The 21369-nt window shown below is 40.1% G+C and overlaps 1 protein-coding gene across 1 annotated transcript in view; it reads left to right on the plus strand.

The window, feature by feature from the left end:
• Cntnap2 (contactin associated protein 2) overlaps positions 1-21369 on the plus strand; it is a 1597185-nt gene that overhangs the window by 1100417 nt on the left and 475399 nt on the right. The window lies entirely within an intron of this gene.

Below are 21369 nucleotides of genomic sequence, written 5' to 3' on the forward strand. Positions count from 1 at the left end.
GGCAGCCAGCAGCAGCACTCCCCACAGACCTCACCCCGAACAGCCCCGGGAGCCGGGCAGCCATTTCCGCATGCCAGGCTTCGTGCCCGGAGGCTAAAGAAATACAGGGCTGCAGGCAGCTGCACAACCCTTTTGCTAAACATCCGAAGATTCCATTTTCAACACCGGATATCTATTATTAAGACAATCAGCTAGGATGTTCGAATGTCAATTCAAAAGCTGCAAGAGATCCAGGTCCGGCTGTCAGGGATACATCACCTTCTTTCACTGTGGGTCAGGTGATTGCCTTGCTCCTTCCAGCAGCAGGGTCGGAAAATACCATTTTCTTATGATCACTTCCCATTCATGATCTTCCTATAGGTGTATTATGGGAAGGCTTCTACCCTATCACAGGTTGTATGGAAAATTCAAGGCCTTTTGCTATCCAGTTCTATCCTCTCTCAAATCAATTTCTCATTACTTTCCACGCAAATTCACTTTCAGGCAGCTACATCTCTCACTCCTGCTCCAGGTCCTTTCTTCATATTCCTTCAGGCAAAATTACCTGTCAGTTTTCTGCCCAACTGTGTCCTGTCCATCTGTGTGTGTGTGTGTGTGCATGTGTGTGTGTGCGCATGTGTGCACACACACACACACATACACAGAGACACACATTCAGTACTGGGACCTGAACTCAGGGCCTCCCCTTTGGCTTAGCTTCCTCCACTCAAGGCTGATGCTTGACCACGTAAGCCACACCCCACTTCTGGCTTTTTGTTGGTTATCTGAATAACCAACAATAAGAGTCTAGAGGGTTTTTTATGTCCAGGCTGACTTTGAACAGCAATCCTCAGATCTCAGCCTGCTGAGTAGCTAAAATGATAGGCAGGAGCCCCCTGCACCAGGCTCCGTTCATCCATCTGATAGCTGATGCTCAAGCCCAGTCTTTGTTCTTCACACAGGAGTAGCCAATGACCTTTTGGAACTCAGTTTATGCCTGATCCTAAATGATGGCTGTCCACTTTCCCGCTCCAGGCAACAGGCACCCAAACTGGCCCCAGCAGAGGTCCCTGACTGAAGTAGAACAGCTCAGTGGGTTTGCACAGCAGGTTCCAGGATCCAGGCCTATGTAAATTACTTCAGGCTGAAACCACAAACTTGAAAAAAGCCCATCCTGAAATGTTTTGTACCCTCCAGCCACCTTCACCTAGGACACTGTGCTAGCCCCTCCACCCTGTTGCCATTGAGCCTAGGTCTCTCCAGACCTCAGCTCACCATGCCGTCCTTCAGCTCTCCATTTAAGTTCATCTGGTCTGTTGAGTTTGTTTTCTGCTCTTTCTTTATTCTAATGCCCTTGTGACTCCATTTCCCTGATGGATGGTATTGAAAATGACTGCATTTCCTAAATGTAGTCCTTCCACAATAAAGTGATATCCTAGCATAGGTGACTCTTACCATGTGTGCAATTTCCTGTGTTTTATATCTGTCTTTTCGCTTTTTGGTTATCGTTCTGCTTGTCTAAAACTAAAGTTTGCATGCATTAATATCACCACTTGCAGTGTACATGTCTCTTTTGAGAAATGCATGCATGGGTACATCACAATTGGAGTCTAAAATAATCCCATCATCCTATCTATGTGTATACTGTAATCGGAGTCTAAAATAATTGCATCCCCCCAAATCCTTCCCAGATGAACTTTGGCAGACAGCCTTCTGCCACCCGCAGTCACGGTGGTTGATCCATTGGATTCTTCGCATCTTTGTTTGTCTGTACAGTTTGGCTCGGTGGAACCAAGCAGCGTGGAAACCTCTACATCTTGGCGCTCTGCCGTTGGTGTGGTGGGTGTCAGTTGTGTAGCTCTCTCTGTTTCAGATTAGTCACCCATGACGTGGACATCGCTAGTATGACTGTTGACACATTTGCTGGGTGGAGAAGATCTGGAGCATTTTCCAATGTGGACCAATAAAGCTGCTATAAACATTCTCCTAGAGATTTTCATTTAAACATAAATTTTCAACTCATTGGGACAAATGACTGAGCATGAATTGGCTGCAAGTGGAGGTCTTCACTATGTTTGTGTTGGCACCAGCAGCAGCTGAGGGGTACAGTGGCTCAGTTCCCCAGCTTTGTCATTCTAATAGCTATGTAGTGGTAAAGAGACAGAGCTTTAATTAGCATTTTCCTACTGACTTATGATACTGAGTTTCTTTCTGTGGGTGCATTCTGCAGGTTCATTTGTGTTTCATACTTGGACTTGGCTATTTCACAATGCAAGCAAAGGACTACGAAGACATTAAAGGCTTAATGCCTTTGTGCAACAATTGCTCCCTAGAACTCCCTGCTACACTGTCTTGAGCATTAGTGTGGACCAAGCACAGCACTCAAACGTCTCCCGTGATCCTTAGCTCTCAGGATCACTGTGGGTGTGAGGAGTGGTTTCACCATTCCATAGCCATTTGGTGATATAAAGAGCCAAGCAATATTGACTCGTCATTATTCAAATCCTGCTCTTCCCTCAGGTTTGATGTTCAGACACTCAGGTCTTACCTTGAAGATTATTTTGTGGTCTTGTTAGTTTGTTTTCTTGTTTGGTTTTCTTTACTGTTGCTAATGATAGGTAAAGACATAATTTAAAGTAATCCAAAACAGGCCCAAATGACCAAATGATCTGCACAGTAAAGAGTCGATTCTCAGGACCGGGGCCTGGGACAGGCAAGGAAGACAGATGAGAAAAAAGAGGAGAGTGGACTTTTGTGTGTTTGCTTTTGTTTTCTGAGTTTTCCTTGAGAGAAAAGACACAGTTGGGAGGGGGAAATAAGAGACTTGGGGGAGCTAGAGGGAAGCAGAGGGTGTTTAATCTGTTGGCTGTTTAATTGGGAAATACAGTTTTCTCTTTGTAGTCCTATGAGTTAATTAAGCAAAAGCGAGGATTTTGAAGGAGGATTGGATTTATTAATACAAGCCATAGAGTTTACGAAGATTTCACCAATTATGCAAACCCCTATTTGTGTTCTAAATCCTGGACACCACTATTTTGTTTACCACCTTTATAATGATATTATTTCATAACTGCTATATTAATGGAAATATGCAGTAGCTTGGTAAGTAAAAAGGTAGATAGGTAGGTGGATGGATAGATGGATAATAGTTCTAGATCTTGCATATTTTCCTTGTTTTATTTTCCTGGAATTTTTATAGTTTTATAAATGACCCATTTAAGCAGATATTTCATTTTAAGCTGATATTTGTATACAGCATAATATTTAGATCAAGATTCAGTTTTAATATTTATACTTTTTTATTTCCTATATATTTTTCCAGCACCATTTGATTTTAAAAGCCTTTCTTTTCTCCATTGAATTATTTTGACATTTAAAAAGTAATAATGAATTTGACTTTGATTTCTGTGAGATTCAACGTACGCTAAATACTGGTACTAAGGTAGCCAAGTTTTCTAAGGTTGGGGAAACTCAAAGAAGTTTGTGTCACATGGTACACCATCAATCTGTGGGCTCCTGAGCTCTCCTTTCATCAAAGTTTTAAAATGCCATATTGCTAAAATCAAGGGCTGACATAATATGGCATATAATTTCATAGGTGTCAAAATAGTATTTGGATGTTTCGTGATCACAGAAAGTCCTGTTTGGTATTGAACTCACATTTGCACCTTTCCTTTCTCTAATAAAATAAGGAAATTGGGAGCTACACATTTGGCAAATACATAAGAATACTCCTGGGTCTTTTCAAAATATTTTGACATCAGTATCAGCAGAATTATTGGATCGTGACGCCAAATCTGGGCAAATATAAGACTTTGGGGAAGAGAAGAAAAGCAAAATCATTCATCTTTCACTTAGCTACTAAGCATGGTATTTAAAGGGCCAGAAAATTATGATTGAAATGAAATTGCATTTCTTTTAAAATCACTAGCAGCTACAAGCTACTGGCCTGGTCTGATTTTCAGCCATCAGTTTGCAGCGGGTACCCACTAGTGCCAATGGTAGCCTGATGTAGGACTTCACATGGTCATCATCACCAAAAATTAGGTCCAGAGGCAAAGTGGTAGTGTGCTGCTGCATTTACTGGCAGTGCCCCTACCTACTTTCCTGTGTGTTATCTAATTTGACTGTGAGTTAGGCAATATCTCACCTCACGAGGTGGAAGTCAAATTCAGATGAAGAAAGACAGCAGAGAGAAAAATGACCACTCTGGGTCTGACTCTGTAACTCATGCTGCCCTTTGGGATTTTATTTCTAGCAATTTAGTGAGTTGCAGAACCTGCATTACACCTTAAATTAGTATCAAATCACAGACTATTTCTTCCAGAGGGAACTCTATGGTCTTGCTAGAGAGATTGACTATAACTACATATTTCCAAATTTTGTGCATGATTTTAACAAGCAATGCCAAAGTAGCACAGACGGTAAAATTTCCCTTTTGTCTAAATTTGTTCCTATTTCAAGAGCAGCACCAATTATTCTTTTGATATCTGATTGTGCCAACACTTCCCTAACTAAGTAGGAAGTTCCCTGGAATCAAGGATAAATCCAGAGTCATTTTTGTTAACCATATTGTCTGGCTTATGGATGCTAGTGTTTCCATGTTTAATTTTAATTACATGTACCTTGTCTGATTCATTTACTTATTGTGATGATAGGTGGATAATTGTACTTGCCATCAGATAGCTTTCATCTGCAGTGAGGATAAGGCAATACAGGAGGAACATTACTAAATTCTAGCTGCATAGGTCTCTGGGTCAGCATATACCACACAGCCAAATAATGTAATTTTAGCTATGTTAAAAGAAATGCTCCTTAAGGCTGATTATTAGCTTCTTAATTAAATTTGTGACTCAATGTAGAAAGATGTTGGAAAATATGTATGCTACATGGTGTTTACTAGCACTATTAAAACTTTCCCCCCAATATTTCCAGTTTTTATGTAATAATTGTTTCTAATGAAAAGAATCAGATTCATAAAACAAAATGTGTTTGGCCTTCTGAGTTAAATAAGCAGATTTGGGCAGTTCACGTAGCAGAAGTTCAAGTCATTTTGGGGTGAGAGCTACGGTACTGACTCTTCTTATATCCAAATAGCACATTTGGTGGGGAGTTGTTTTTGGATTTGTTTTGTTTTGTCTTGTTTCTTCCCCGTTTTCCTACTGTCAGTACTAGACATAGAGGTGGAGAAGATGGTCCATTGATAGTGTCCTTAAAATATAATTACTAAAACGCACATCGCACAGCCATTAACAGATGTCAACACTAAGTTTATGATGCAGCGCAGACCTTTCAGAGCCTCGCATAATAACATAATCTAATTGCACATGCACATATGCTTGTACACACTTGTACAATCCCAGCATGCAATAATAATGCTCTGGACATACCTCACAAGCTTCAGTTTCACCCCTGAAGTGAGTCATAGACATTTTAATCACATTCCCTCAAGGATATTTAAAGAAAAATCTTTGGCACATTCTAGACATGGACCTTTCTTTAGGAAACACAGCAGAATGGGTAAGAAGAGACGCTCACATTCTCAGGCAGTCCTAATGGACAATATTACTATTAAAAAGCAATAGTGAAAGAGGTTGTCATTTCCTCTTTGCAAATACACGAGTGTCCTTACTGTCTTCCTCCAGCTCATGGCTGAGCCAGTTTATTGCAGACCTCCAGGGTGCATGAGAGCCTTCCATACTCTACTCAAGGGTCTCTGGATCATTAGACACCAGTGGCTCACGCCTGTAATCCCAGCTACTACAGAGGCTGACATCTGAGGATCGAGGTTTGCAGCCAACCCAGGCAGACACTTTCAAGAGGCTCTTATTTCCAATTAACCAGCACAAAAGTCACAAGTGGATATGTGGTTCAAGTAGTAGAGCATGAAGCTATAGCAAAAAAGAAAAAAAAAAAGCCAACCAAGAGTATGAGGTCCTGAGCTCAAGCTCCACTGCCAGCACATACAGCAAAAAAAGAAAGAAAACAAACAAATAGACATGAAAAAAACAAACTCTATCTCCCCTGCAGTCCAGCTCAGTGGAGAAGAGTTTCCATGACACTCATGTTCAGTACACCTTTGGAACCTGTTGTACGCTGCTATGTGTAGCTCCAGAAAACAATGCCTATTAAATTATAGGTAAATCCAGACACCAGATTAACTAGAATTATTCTAATCTGGTCAGTAATCATAATTTCACATGGAAGTTTGGTAGCATGTAGATACACTTACGGTTTCTTCACACAGACTTCTTAACTGCCTCTAAATTTTTCATCAAACACCAATGTCATAGATATAAGAAGAGTTACTGAGGGCTGAATGTGAACATTTTGCTGTGGGTAATAACTAAATGTAGACAAAACTAAATTCTCGCATGAGGAGAGAGTTCGGCTCAAACTAGGAACCCTGTCTAAGCTTTGTAATATCTGAGTAATGTTAGAAGCCAGAATGAAGCCCTTAAGCCAGTGCTAATTCCTGGCATTTCTCTGCTGACATTCACAATGGCCTGTGCCCTCTGGCTTCTCACTTATAGCACCTTCTCTGTAACGGAAATACCCAACCTCTTTAGGTTTCCCTTGACACACAGGATTCTATTTTCCATGTCCCTAACCATTACTATAATTGAAAATCCCCACGTCCATAATCTACCCACACCAAAGTTAATATGTTCTTGCCTTCTACTCCTCCTACCTTGTACATTTTAATTAAGACAGACAGTCCATATTCTTTGTGTTTATCATGAAAACTTAATTCATGCCTTCTCCTTGTTTCTCCCTGGGTTTTTAATAGTATCTGTCATATTTCTTCCTTGAGATCCACCTATTTGATGAATTCTAATTCTCCAAATATCAAAAAACATGTGCTTTCCAGCCTAAACTGACCTTACAGGCTAATAATGCTCAACTTTTTCTCTAAGAAAAAAGTATGTAAGAGAATGTAAAAGAATAAACACTAGGACAACAAACTACACAAATTTGTCTGCTAGTCATAAGACATAATACTTGAGACTATGGCAGAAACATTGCCCTGAAAAGAATTCCTAGAAAGCAAACAGCAGACTCAGGAGAAGGTTAATGTAACATGCTTGCAATTTCAATTTTCTTTCTTCCTGTGATGTTGAGGATCACCAAACAAGCTAATAGCCCTGAAGAGGGGGACCATGTTAAACAAGAGGAGGACATTTTGATTCATGGCTGTTCTGTTAGGCAACTCGTCTGGCCATAACGTTAATGCTGCGTTTTGCTGTCCCTGTGGAATGCTGTAACCTGCCCCACCATGAGTGCCATGGCTTGGTGGCTTGGTGGTGATAGCACACATCAGCAATTGCCAAACCCACTAAATGTATTTATTAACATCAGCTCAGTAAGTACTTACGTGGTATCTCTTCTGTCCTTAGCACTGTGTTATCTCTCAGACTGAAGGCATGCTCCACCCCCCCCACCCTTAAATGGAATCTCAAGGCATTAGAGACTAATCAGACCTAATCTATGCTTGAGTTGGTACTAAGATCAGTGCTGGGTTATGTTTTGTTTTCTTATGTTTTTGCCTATTTATTTCCTTTTAGCTAGTAATATTTATTATAGAATTTCTGTTTGTTTTCTTTTGGGTCCTGAAACTCAGGTTGGCACATACAGATGTATATGTTCACAGTTTATAGTTGATTATTATTTTTAACCCTGTTAAAACCATTCCAGGTGGGAAAAAAATGTTACAAATTCTTTTTATTAATCTAAGTGGAGTTAGCTTTAGGAAAATCAGGTTGTACGTGCTTACCTTTTCTTTGCACCCCCCTCCCGCAATCTGAGGAGCTCTGTGCATCCTCCATGTTGATTTTTCTCCCAAGAAAGCCAGACTCAGGAAGAACATTTCTCTCACTTCATTAAAAAGCTGCTTTCTTTTTCCACCATTTCCTCTTCCTTTGGATTTTAATTTTTGTTTTCCCTTAGGCATCACGCAAAGGGGTTTCGATTCAATGTGTTAGTGTATGAGCACAGTGAGTCCTGAGCAATGTCGCTCTTTTCCCTCATTCCCAGGCAACCCCAGGACACCTTTCCGCCATTCGAATGTGTACGCATTCCTCTGTTCCTCTGCCCCAGTGTATGGCGGAGGGAAATGTGCGCATTCCCTTCTGGCCACATCCCAGCTAGCATCTGCTGTTATTAACTTTCTTGATAATGACCATTCTTACTGGGGTGAGGGGGAATCTCAATGTTGTTTTGATTTGCATTTCTTTTATGACCAAGGATGTTGAGCACAGCCCACTTATTAATGGGGCAAATGTTTCTTTGAGGGTTTATTTTGGGGGGACTTAGGTTTTTTAGTTCTAAATATATTTTAGATATGAGGCCCTTGTCTGTTGTATGGCCAGTGAAGATCTCCTCCCAATCTGTGGGCTTTCTATTTATGTTGCAAGCTATGTTCTTAGCCATGCAGAAGTTGTGCAGTTTCGTACAGTCCCATTTGTCCAGTCTTTGATTTGTTATGTTTCTGGGTCTTTATTAAGAAAGTTTCCACCTGGGCCAACGAGCCCTAGTGTTTCTCCTATTTCTGCCTGCAATGTTTTCAGGTTATCTGCTTTAGCCTCGCGGTCTTTGATCCATTTGGAATTGATTCTGGTGCAGAGTGATACATAAGGGTCTAGCTTTAGATTTTTACAGGTGTTTAACCAATTTTGCAAGCATCATTTGTTGAAGAAGCTATCTTTCTTCCGTCCTATTTCTTTAGCTCCCTCATCAAAGATTAGATGGCCATAGGTCTATGGGTTCATTTCTGGGTCTTCAGTTCTATTCCATTTGTTTCAAGTACTTTGTTATGTTATGATTCAGATGAAAAGGTGGTGAATGTGGGAATGAGGATATACTATGAAACCAGCACCACCACCCTTGACATAAAAAATGACCACCATCCACCAAAGTCTGCTTATGGCCACATTATTATTATTATTACCCTTGTAATCACCATTATTATTAATATCATTAGTGTGTCTTTGTATGTGCTAATATTTAACATAAGGTCTCTACGATGTTTGTATCCAACAAACAATCAATGATTATACTGTGCTCCACAAATCTCTAGGACTTATTTATCTTGCATAAGTGCAACTTTACCCTCTTTAACCTCCGCCTCTCCATTTCCGCCTTCTTTTTAAAATTTTTACATTATTATAAAGCATTCTTCTTATAGAAATCCACCCAAAAGATATCCTCAAAGAAACAACTTCCCCATTAATAAGTGGGCTAAAGACATAAAGGGGGACTTCTCTGAAGAAGAGATGAGAATAGCCAATAGGCACATGAAGAAATGCTCAACGTGGCTGGCCATAAAGGAAATGAAAATCAAAACGGCACTGAGATTCCACCTCATCCCAGTTAGAATGGCCTTTATCATGAAAGCTACTAAAAATAGATGCTCTGGAGATGTGGCCAAAAGAGAACACTACGATACAGTTGGTGGGAGTGCAAACTTGTTCAGCCACTCTGGAAAGCAGTATGGAGGTTCCTCAAAAGGTTCCTCCTCTATGGCCCAGCAATGCCACTTCTGGGCATTTACCCAAATGACCACGTTTTGAAACTGTAATTAAATAAATAAACTTTGACCTAAAGGAAGGCCTTGAACAGATGATCTTCTGTACTACTTTCCCATCATCAGAGAAAAATTAGCTCTCAAATTGCAGCTGCCCTAGGTAAGAGAGCATTGGATAGCGTGCCCCAGTGAGGAGAGACAGAGAGCCGGCTCGGTGCAATATTCTGCACTAGGCCCTGGAGTCATCAGCTCATTAGAGAATGGTCCACTCTTAACTGTGAGTAAGGAATAGAGGCCCGTTCTCCATCTGCATTTCCTCCCTTCACCAGGGCCAGAGAGGCCCAGACTGACTGCACAATAGTCCACCACACACCTCACTTCATTTGTCAGGAAGGTGTTCCAATTTCTGTAATAACAATGACTCTTGCATTCGTTAAATTTAAGATTCACCTCCCTGTGCCTTTTAAAGAAGCCCTTAAAATGTCCCCAGCAAGACATTGTCTAAATCCTTGTCAAGGTTAGCTTACTGGTGAGATTTATGTAGCTGAATAATTTCTGTAATTTCAAATTCACCTGGAGTTTTTCTTTTTTAATTCTTCAAAGTATATTTCTGGGACTTGATCACAGTTAGAATTGGATGTATTAGGTAGTTTTCACACTCCATAGGCTAATTATATCACATGTGTTTTCTTCTGTGGTTGCCAGTTCTGGGTTTTGGGTAAGAAAAGTCTATCATGCAGATTTTAAATCATTATACAGCATTATCTATTCACCTGGGGGGTCATGCTCCAAGCCCTCAAGTGGATGGCTGGAACCACAGATTGAACAGAGCCTTGATCCATCAGACACTATACTCCTGTCGTCTGTGCTCTGCAATGTTGCTGGGACAGGAAGGCTCAGGCCTAACCTGTACTCCGTGTTGTACACTGGAATGCTGCTTCCTCTAGCTGGCTGCTCATTCCGGCTTCCTGGCCTCCTTTTTTTTTGTCAAACTGTCGGTTAATGGATCAAAATGATGACACCATGGAACTATGTCTTGACTAATAAGTGTGGGGTCAGAGAACAGAGTTGTGACGTTGAACGTGTGCATGCATGAAAACTGAAATGGGAACCCCGATGTGGCTGGTGGGGGAAGGGGCAGGGGGAAAATGATGGAGAGGGTGGCTCTGGTCAAGATGCCTTTCTATACCAAAACTCCCTAGTGTATTTGAAGGAAACAATGCAAATTTTCAAACACCACTGCTTTTACCTGGGCTTAGGTGTCTTACACTTGTAATCCTAGTGACACAGGAGACTGAGATCTGAAGGTTACGGTTCGAAGCCAGCCTAGGCAGTTAAGTCTGTGAGACTCGTCTCCAATTAACCACCAAAAATCCAGAATCCAAAAATCCAGCTTTGGCTCAACTGGTAGAGCAAGCACCGACCTTGAGCGAGGAGAAAAAGTGTCTAGGCACAAAGACAAACAAAATACCCACTACTTTCGTGCTTTGGGACCACTGCTTAAATGAAACAAGGGTTACTGGAATCCTTATGCATTTTGATGATAGTCAGTCTGACAACTGGGAGGACCACAGTAACCTATGAGTATTTAAAATATGGCACAGATATTCTCACAAGTCCAGTCTTGGGCATGCGTGATAGGATTGACAGATGACATCATCGCACTACTCAGAATTCTGCACCATCTGTAACTTAGGAACAGGTTATTTCTGTAATTTTAAATTTAATGCTTTTGAACTATGACTTCCCAAAGATAACGAAAACCACTGTCTTTTACAGCTACGAGAGATTCCTCCCAGTGATGTGATTATGAGATCTTGGAGAGCCTTCTTACTACTGAAAGCTCATAACCCTATTGTAAATATGGGCTGCATGGCAGTACTGTATCTGCTGCTATGTAGCCATGTCATATCATCTCTCTGGGCATCAGTTTCTTTAAATGTCAAAATAGGAGAGCTACAGGGGAATTAGAATCGCTGTAGGACTGCTCGCAAGTCTACCATTCTAGTAATCTCGGAATAATGCTGTCCAGTAGTGGAATTTTTGCTGTGTCAAAGAGAAAAGATTGGCAGGCTGATATTGATTTTTATCTCAAAAAGGAAGATTGCTAGCTCTGGGAGGGAAACCTGAGAGATTATCAGCTCCAACACCTTTAATTTGTAGATAAGAAAACATAAGACTTCAGTGATGAAGTCAGTTCTCAAACATCCCAGACAGTCAGTGAGAGGACTGGAATTTTTTTTAATATGGAGAAAAGTTTGATTGTGTTTCATTTCACAGAGGAAAGAATTTACATGATATCTATGCTCAAAAATGAAAAGGAAGAAGGAGTCATCTATATGATTTCTTAAAAGTATAGGACAAGTGGGTAGAAAGCAGTGGAAATATTAATAAGAAAGCAATCGTTCAGCAATTCAACATTTAGCTGAATTCATGTCACCAGTGAGTCTGTTTTTATTTTGCTTGTCATACTGGAATTGAACTTGGGGCCTATGCGTGCTGATGACTTGAATTTGACTCTCCTTCTGAAGTTCTAGTTGTCTATTCCCCTGTGCCATGAGAAATAACTTCTTGTATTTTTACTTAAGCTAGGGATATTTTAAAGTAGGTCTGATCAATGAGATTCAGCTATGCGCGGATATTTCAGAATATTACAGTCAGAAAACAGGCAAAGGGAGATGAAAAGCAGTGTGTATCATAGCACCCAGACAGCCAAATTAGCATTGATTCAGAGTGCCAAAATGAAATAAGGACACGCCTAAAGAAATTCAGAGGTTTGGGGTAAGGGAAAAATTTAATAAAAATGGAAATAAGCCCTGGAGATGTTCAGCTGTGCCTCGTCGTTGACAGTCAGCACCATTAGGTTCATCTTTACTGGGACATTGGTGAGGAATGGAGTATGAGCTCTTTGTAGACTGATAGACTTTTTTCACCCTGGGATGATAGACTTTGTCTTTCTCTTGACAAACTCTACTTAGAATATACATGAAAAAAGAGCAATCTACATCTGAGGCCGTTGCCAATGGCAACCATCTTTCATACATTGCCAGCTTTTCACATCACAAGCATTACGGTCCATTTCATGTCAGCTCATTTGAGTCTTCAGTATCCAGGAGTTCTTGCCTTTCCATGTTTTTCAAGGATTTCTGTAACACCCATGGAGAGAGAGAGAGAGAGAGAGAGAGAGAGAGTGTGTGTGTGTGTGTGTGTGGTCTCTGCCCTGCATTTTTGTTCATTTCATCTATTGCTTGCCCTATACCTTCATTTCTTCCAATTATTCCTGAGACAGTTTCTGCTCTTCAAAAACATGGCTGCTAGAAAATAATAGGACTATAAAATGTTCAGTATGAACCAAAGTCTTACAAATCATCAAGTTTATAGCATTCAGGAAATCTCCTCAGAAGAAGGCTCACCAAAACTCATAAATGTGAAATCGCATGCATCATGCGTTTTAAAATTGCCTCCAGACACTAGTTCCAAGGCTGAGCACCCCCGCGTGGCGTTTACAAAGACAGTCTAACCATGTGTGCAGTGCAGCCTTTTGTCGCCTAGGCTTCCATGGGCTCCTGAAGAAATCCTAAGAGCTGCGTGGCCTGAGAGTCCCAGCAAGCTCTGGTCAGGTGAGGCAGGTCGTGTGACCTGCCTAAGGATGGTATGCTTAGACTCATGGCTGTAGATTCAGACTTCCGGTTGCAAATCCTGGATTGTCTCTGTTCATTACAAACTAATCCATTCAGCCTTTTGAAGTGACAGCCAGATTCAGTCTCTGTGGAAGTACTGACATTAGATAAACTTCTATTCAGAAAACTTCTGTAAGTCTTAAAATACATTTCCCCCCACCCCTGGAAGCTACCGGTAAGGTCCTCTACCATTCACATATAACACATAAAATAATCTTAATGTTCACTTCATGCCTAACCTTATGGATAAATGGATTCTGAAAGTTAATTTTCACATTATGTTTACAAATTCAGAACTCAGTAGTGAATTCTTACCTTTAAGACTGTAGTTTCTTCAGATTACTTGTCACTGGAGGCTGGGGGATAGAGCAGAAGATTGATCACAGAGAGCATGAGGGAATTTTTGTGAATTGATGAAAATATTCTGCATTTAATTTGGGTAGCAGCCTCTTTTGTGAATGTATATACTTATCAAACTAATGCTTCCATGGGTAAATTTTACTATATGTAAATTATGCTTCAATAAACTTGACTTTAAGAATAATCAAAAAAGAAAGACGGTAGTTTCTGAGTATACATTTAGAAGTTAGCATAGCTTCAAAACAGCATCACAGAGAGAAAGGCAAAACAATATCACTGTCAACCTAGAGGTTAAATGTCAGAATAAGTATAATTGGATGATTGGAGGAATACTGTACTGTTATTGTTGTTGTTGTTGTTTTCAAGTAGCCACCTCTTTCTTGTATCACAAACACAGCACATTGAAGGCTAATTAAGTCAATTAGATTGCCACCCCCTCCTTATCTTCCCTCCTCTCAGATTAACAAAGAAGAGACAGATAATTTCCAGAAGACCTGGCATTGCTCATGCTCCTCAACTCCAATAAAGAGAGGACCTCATACCCTTCGCTGTTTTCTGTTTCATGACCGAGTGCAATGATTTATGATGACAGTTTTGCAGAATCATTATCCTTTCTCTGGATAAAGAAAGGAATCGTCTTGAACCTTGGAGCTTACCCTAATCAAGAGATGTTATGATTGCACTGGAATCTAAAACAAAGAAACTATTAAAATCAAATCATTCATGTGGAATATTAATGTTAAAGATCCAAAGGCAGAAAACTTACATGTTTTAAGCAGAGTTCTCACAATAATACTGTGTTTGTAATGCTTTGGAAATTATTCATGATCAAAATATGCACCTACTATTTTATTTTATATATGCCCTGGAAAGGGTGCAAAGATACATATATACACACAAACTTATGTGTATATGTAAATGTATATGTATACATACAGATATGTATATCTCCCAACCAGAAGACTCCCATAGGGGTGGACGGGTTACTCCTTTCTCCTTCTCTCTGGGCATCCAGCCATTGCTATAACTTTGGCTCCAAAACATAATGAAGGGAGAAGGGAGACTGATTCCCATGTTAAGTATAAAGATTGTCTACCTTCCTCTCAAAGTAAGAGTTTGGGGGTTGATTTTCAAATAGAGACCTTGGCTTTCCACTGGACCTAGGACAATTCTAAGTATGGACATTCCCTGTATTTGTGTCCTGTTACTGCTGAAATAGATTTTATAAACTCAAGGGAAGTGTGCACCGGATTTTTCCCCCTTTCTGTCAAATATGAACTTGGAGAGTCTGAATTTTAGTCTTTTCCAGGTTGTGGGTGTAGGAAAACTCAATTGTTCCTGATTTGTGAATGCTTAACACCTGGGCAGCAGATGAAAGTGGCATCAGAAAATATTGTGTAATTCCTCTCAGAACAAGTATCTCAAATAGGTAAAAGCACAGATATAGACAATGGAAGAGTGGTAACCAGAGGGCAGTCAGAGGGAATGTGTAGGGGATTTGTCCTATAGATATAAAGTTCCAGATCTTCCAGCTAAAATCCAGAGATGCACTGTAAAACAGGCTTATATGCATCATGTACTCTAAAATTCATTGAGAGGGTGGATCTTGTGTTAAGTCCTAGGCATTCTTATCACCAAGGGAGAAGGAGAGAAAGAAGGTAATTTTGCTAATGGTAGTAATAATATGAGCATGGATATATGTACCAAGTCACCAACATATATCCAGTCATTGTGATCTTCTATACCAAGTTACCATTGATATGTCAACTATCAATTTGTGTGCTAATTATAAGTTATACATTTGTAAAACAATAGTAATTTTATACAAGTCATGTTTTAGTGAGCCTGGGAAGGGAAAAAAGTAAGACTAACAGTTATGAGTATTTCTCACCCTACCTGATTTCCACCAAATTGTGTCATCAGCAGAAACCAGATTCATTGAGTTCAAATATACTTAGTAGGCATTATGTAAATGTTGTTCCTCAAGTTTCTTTGACCAAAATAATTCAAATAAGTAGTTCTCTGAGAGTAAAAGAACAAGATCTCTTTAAGACAGAGATCAGAGTCTCACCCCCACTTCTTCTGTACATAAGACTAACCTTGTTTTGGTCTTGTTAATTCTAGGCACTAATCTTCCCATCCAAAGTGCTAGCCATTGATTTTTGACTGATAGATATTCAAATTGTTTGCATTAATTATGTTATTATTTATGCTTTCCATTAGAGAAGGCAAGGACCCATTTGCTGAGAATTGTATTATGCTTTAAGGACTGTGCATCTCCAATCTGACTTAATTTCAGTGTAGGAATTTTGACATTGTTCGAGGAAGAGAAGCACATCACAGAGCTTAAGTGAGGCACCAAAATCTCATCGCTGAGCAATAGCACAGCAGGACCTACGCACAGGTCTGACTCCAGATCCCAAATTATTTTGCTACATGGTGCTGGCATTTTCTTCCTTGACAAATAATTGATACTACTTCTAATATCACTTAGTGGAATCCTAAGGAACTGAGCTGGGAAGGAAAGAGGAACAGTTTCAAATGATTTTTTCTGATAAGGCTGACAGATTACATCAATCCAGGGGGCTGAACATCATCTCACTGGACACCCCTTAGTCATCATCATATATTCTGTAATGTGTTTTGTTACAGCTCATGGCACAAATAAGACCACAGATGCTCTTTCCTGTGCAAAGCAGCAGGTTGCTTTATTAGACTTGCTAGCTGTATCTTTCCTCTCATGGGGGCCACATTCTACCCAATCCAGTGAGTACCATAGATGACTTCATGATAAATAGATGATAGATGATAGATAGATAGATAGATAGATAGATAGATAGATAGATGCTAGCTAAAATGTATGTGTACCTACAGTCATTTTTTTCAATTATTTATAATAGAACATTGTTACCTGAAATTTTACACTATGAGATTTTGGAGGTTACAATAGTAAACACATAGCTTTGATTCTGGTTTTCTGGAAAGTCAAATATGAAACCAGAGGTGCTGTCGATGACTTTACATAAGCCAGCCAGAAAATGTGCATCACCTTATCTTCTTGGCGAGGAAGGGTCAGGTAGCTCAATTCTTCAAGCTCCGAGAAGGAAACAGAGGTTCGCTTTCTCTTCAGAGTTACAGCTGTGCAAAGACGCAGACATGCACTTGCCAGAAAGGCCAAGCGGGGACAGGGGTGACCTGAAGTGATGCTGGGATGTATCGGGAGCTTTCACTCACCACGGAATGGTGAGGCTGCTCTTACAGCTTGTTTCATGTTTCTGGTCAACCTTCCATGCATGCTTTCCAAGGCAAAGGAACGAAGGACCCGGAATTCCATGATAGTAATTAATCTTTCCCCCTTTTATTCTCAGAAGGTGCTGTCTCTAAAACATGTATCTTATTCGACTTTATATTCTCATGATATTGAAGGCTCCATGTTGCGAGGTTCATCTTTACAGATCATGCAATTTGCCACTGTGCCAGCTCATAGTAGGTACTAGAAAACATTTACATGAATGAATTACCCGATAGTTTTCTTTCGTGAACACATCTTGTCATTTATTCTAATAGTCAGGTACTTTTGCTCTTTGAACAACACAGATTTCCCATGGAGTCTTCCAAGTGCTTGTTAATTCTTGGCTCTCTCCCCCTTGTTCATTTGGAATCTTGTCAGCAGCGTTTCAGGTGAATGTGGAGAGTATTAGAGCCTGCATCTGCTCCTCTACCAAGGAGGTGTAACTTTCTTTCCTTTTCTCTCCAAGTATCCTCTGTAATTCAACTCTAAATTCCCAGAACACGTGTCCTATTTTAAAGCAAGAATCAGGCTTTGAATGCGACTTTTCCTAGTGTAGGATTCTGGGTATTCAAATTTCATACAGAAGTTAAGAAATTTCATGTAACTTTTCCTGCTGTCTCTAGAAATCTATCTTAAACTAGTCCTTGGCTATGACTTTGCTCCTTCTCAGAAAGAGACAGAGTGTATTTATATAAAACAAATGAACAGCTTTTTCAAAGATAGAGAAAGGGAGAAAGAAGAGAACTCTCTAATAGATTTAATACCCCAGTGAATTTCATGGATTTATTCCGGAGCAAATCATCTCGGATATGCTCCCAATACAGTCAGGAACCTTGAGAAGCTGAAAATTGGGAAGAAAATTTGGACAGTGTGTGTTCCTCGGAGAATTTCAGTTTCAACACAAGCTAAATGTGTATGCTGCCTGTCAGATGTTTCTGTAATAAAACGTACCCTCAGAAAAATACTGAAAGGAAATATAGCAATCCCCAAATACCTCTGACTCCGGTGTTGTTTTAAATATACATTAAGGTCAGAGAAGAATCACAGTAGCGAGCTGGTAGGATGGCAGAATATCACTGGTCCCGGCCAGCTTCCTCCTGGCCTGCTTGTGATGAGCTGTTCAGGGTGACCTTCTCAAGTTCCATAGATGGGGAGAATTCCCTGGCAGGAGCCTCCATCCCGGACCCCCCCCCCCCACATCCAGCTAAAGGACAGGGGGAAGAGGGAATCCGGTGGGAACTGGCTTTTCTGAAGACTGCCACTGGGTAGAATGAAGATCTGAATAAGTGTGGAAAAGCCCAGCTTCCATCGGGGTCATGGAAGTTGGGTCCTGATGGCGGGGATTAGGGATGGTTGCAGAACTTGCCCAAAGCAAGGCCTTTTTCTTGTCATCTCCTCCCACAGGTCTTTGCTCTCTTCCCAGGTGGTCACCCTCTCCTCCACATCCAGGCATCCAAACTAAAGTCCTGTGGGTCATTGGGATGTCCAGACTCACACCCACTTACCCAGTCACTAAGTTAGCCTTCTACTTCTCTCATTCAGTGCAATTTTCTTCCACCTGCCTCCTTATCTCTTCCATTGCTGGTCATCTCTTCAGTCCACATCTCTCCATTCTCCACTGTCACCACGTTCTCTCCCTAGTCTCCTGTTTTTACCAGGGTGATGGGTGCTATTAAACAGAGTGCTGATTTGGACTAAGGAACCCGACCCATCCGTCTTCAAGAACCAGCTCTGTCTTTTACTGTCAATATGTGACTTTGGGCAAGATGCAGTCTTTCCAGTTTCTCCATTATTAAAAGGAGGTGGTGTTAATACTTGATTCAGAAGGTTGTTACAAATGTTAAATGAGATACTTATTGTAAAGAGCTTAACATAGAGCTGTCACAGTTAAGTATTCTCAGTTACGACCACAGCAAATTGGTGATTCGTGTTGGATGGTCCAGAGACTAGAAGATATAGGAAGAACTTCAGTTGTGGTAAGAGGTTTCTAAGTATACTGACCACAGAAACTCAGGGTACATACTGACCACCTACCATTTTCAATTAATTTTCTAAAGTATATACAATAAGCAGAATTCTTGACATAACTATTACATACTAACTTTTCAACTGACTTAACTACAACTCATCTTTTTTTGACACAGAAACATATCCTATACTTCCCAAAAGTAATTATTCCACTTCACATGCCAGCAACTGTTTTTAATCATGTAGAGCTATTCTATACCCGATGATAGACATTACTGATGCTTGTTGATGTCAGACACCAAGACTGTAAGTTCCAGGCCCTGAAAACCTGTCAGTACTGGTCTGCTACAACTCCCAGGATGACTGAAGTAACAGAAAACCATGTACTCATAGTTCTAAAGACTAGAAGTCCAAGGTCAAGGTGACTTCAGGATTGGTTTCTATGTAGGCCAAGCTTCCTGGCTTGTAGGCAGCTACCTTTTTTCTGTGTTCTCATTTAGCCTTCTCCCTTTCCCATGAGACAGCTCCCTCTACCTCTTCCTTTCAGAAGGACACCAGTCCCCTGGGACCTCACTTAAGCCCTCTCCCGATGACTTGGAGTTGGGTCTCAAATATATGAGGTTACAGAGAGGAGGCACAGCCCAAGGATCAGAAAACCAAAAGATCAGTTCCACCTCACTTTGATGAAGTCACCTCACGCACCTTAGGTGAGCTGTGTCCTTTATGATTTAACATTAACAACACTGTCAAAAGTGGGGGGGAAAGAAGAGAGCCTTCTTTGATTACTCAAACATCTTGAGCTGAGAATCAGGGTGAGTGGGTTCTGATCTTCCTGCTACAGGAAATTTGTAATTTAAGTAAATCAATTTCTGGAGTCACAATGCCTCTCTGTGACAGAATCAAATGAAGCCTGATGATGCTTACAAAGCTGTCGCCAGACAAAAAAAAGACCTTCACAGGAGTAAGGCACTGTCATTTTCATCATTGGCTTCCAGCTAAAAGCTGAGCCTGATCCATTTTCACAGCTCAGGGAAGGCAGTCTTCATCTCTGGTTCAATCACTCCATGTAATTTCAAAGCATACCAATGCTAAAATGTGGGCCTTATGATACACACATTGATTAGACATGATCTTGAATGTGTTAAAAGAGAAAACTTCAAACTACATCCCTCATCTCTATCAACACCCTTAATCAAAAGCATCCTTAGTAGAAGATTGAAATCTCCTCCTTTTGGAATTCCATCATGTGTACAGCTTTATTGCAATTACTGGATGTCTGAATAGGACCCTCTAAAATGATTTTCATTCAGATCTTAATTTTTAACAGCTAGAGTATATTTCTTTCTAACTTGACTATAATGAAGTCAATATTTTTTGTTAAAAAAAGAAATAAAACAACCTTGACTATATTGAAGTCAGTGTTTCTTGGTAAAATGGAAAAAAAAAACGTTTTGTATCAATAATACTCAGTACTGTTAAGTATAGTTAGTGGACACCTTTAATGTAAAAGAGGTCATTAATACACAATAAATTTAAGAATTCATGAATAGCCATTCCTTCTAAACTGCAATTGATCCAATCTTTCTATTTTTAATGTATATGTTGTATAGTTTCCAAGTGAAGGAATCTTGAAAAGATGTGACTGTAGATGTATATATAAGAATTATATATTTTTCAAAGCACTTACTTTTCATCAGGAGTAACCTATATGAATTGTTCTATATAATGAAAGTCATGATAAACAAATCATGCCTGTTTTCTGAAACTCAGAAGGCGTAACACCTAGGGTCAGATATTCACATTAGTGTGTACAAATAGTATACATATCCTACCTTTATTTGTTTTCTTCTCTCTCTACAAGAGAAAACCACACAGCCTGAGAATATCTGGCCATGAAACACTTGAGTGTGAAGCAGAAGATCTGAAGCTGTCAGGAAAACTTTCTGGCAGTTTATCTGTTCTATTACATGAAAGATCCAATCTGCCAACTTTTAAATTGATGTTGAAAACTGGGGATAATTAAAGAACAAAAAGTCAGCATTTTATTTCTTGGGCCTCGGATGATTATAAGTATTTTCTGGGTCATACAGATGGAGCATGGTTGAGCAAGCTATTTACCAGCTGTGATTAAAAAAAGAAGAAGAAGAACCATCTATGCCTGCCATCTTCGTCCATCCACCTCTATTCTATTCTAACCTTCTCTATGGTTTCCTCCATACTCAGAGTTCCATCCCTATCCTAATCTTCTCTATGGTTTCCTCCATACACAGAGTTGGGAATCCTAGTTACCTCATGCTTCTTCCTTTGGGAAGCTGCCTTGCCTGCCAAGGAAAATACAGATGTAGGAGTCCACCACAGATCCCAATAGGATCAATTATTTTTCCACTGTCTCTGCTGTGGTTCTTCCCAGTCCAAACTACAGTCCTTGAAATACAGACATTTTATTAATATAACAAGGGGAAACCTATTACAATTTTTATTTACATAATTTTAATTATCTTTTAGTAGTTGGACAAAGGGATTTCAAGTCAACATGTCCATTTATGGGTGCGCTGCATTGATCCGTG

The sequence above is a fragment of the Perognathus longimembris genome, chromosome 2, assembly GCF_023159225.1.
Source record: "Perognathus longimembris pacificus isolate PPM17 chromosome 2, ASM2315922v1, whole genome shotgun sequence".
Classification (NCBI taxonomy): domain Eukaryota; kingdom Metazoa; phylum Chordata; class Mammalia; order Rodentia; family Heteromyidae; genus Perognathus; species Perognathus longimembris.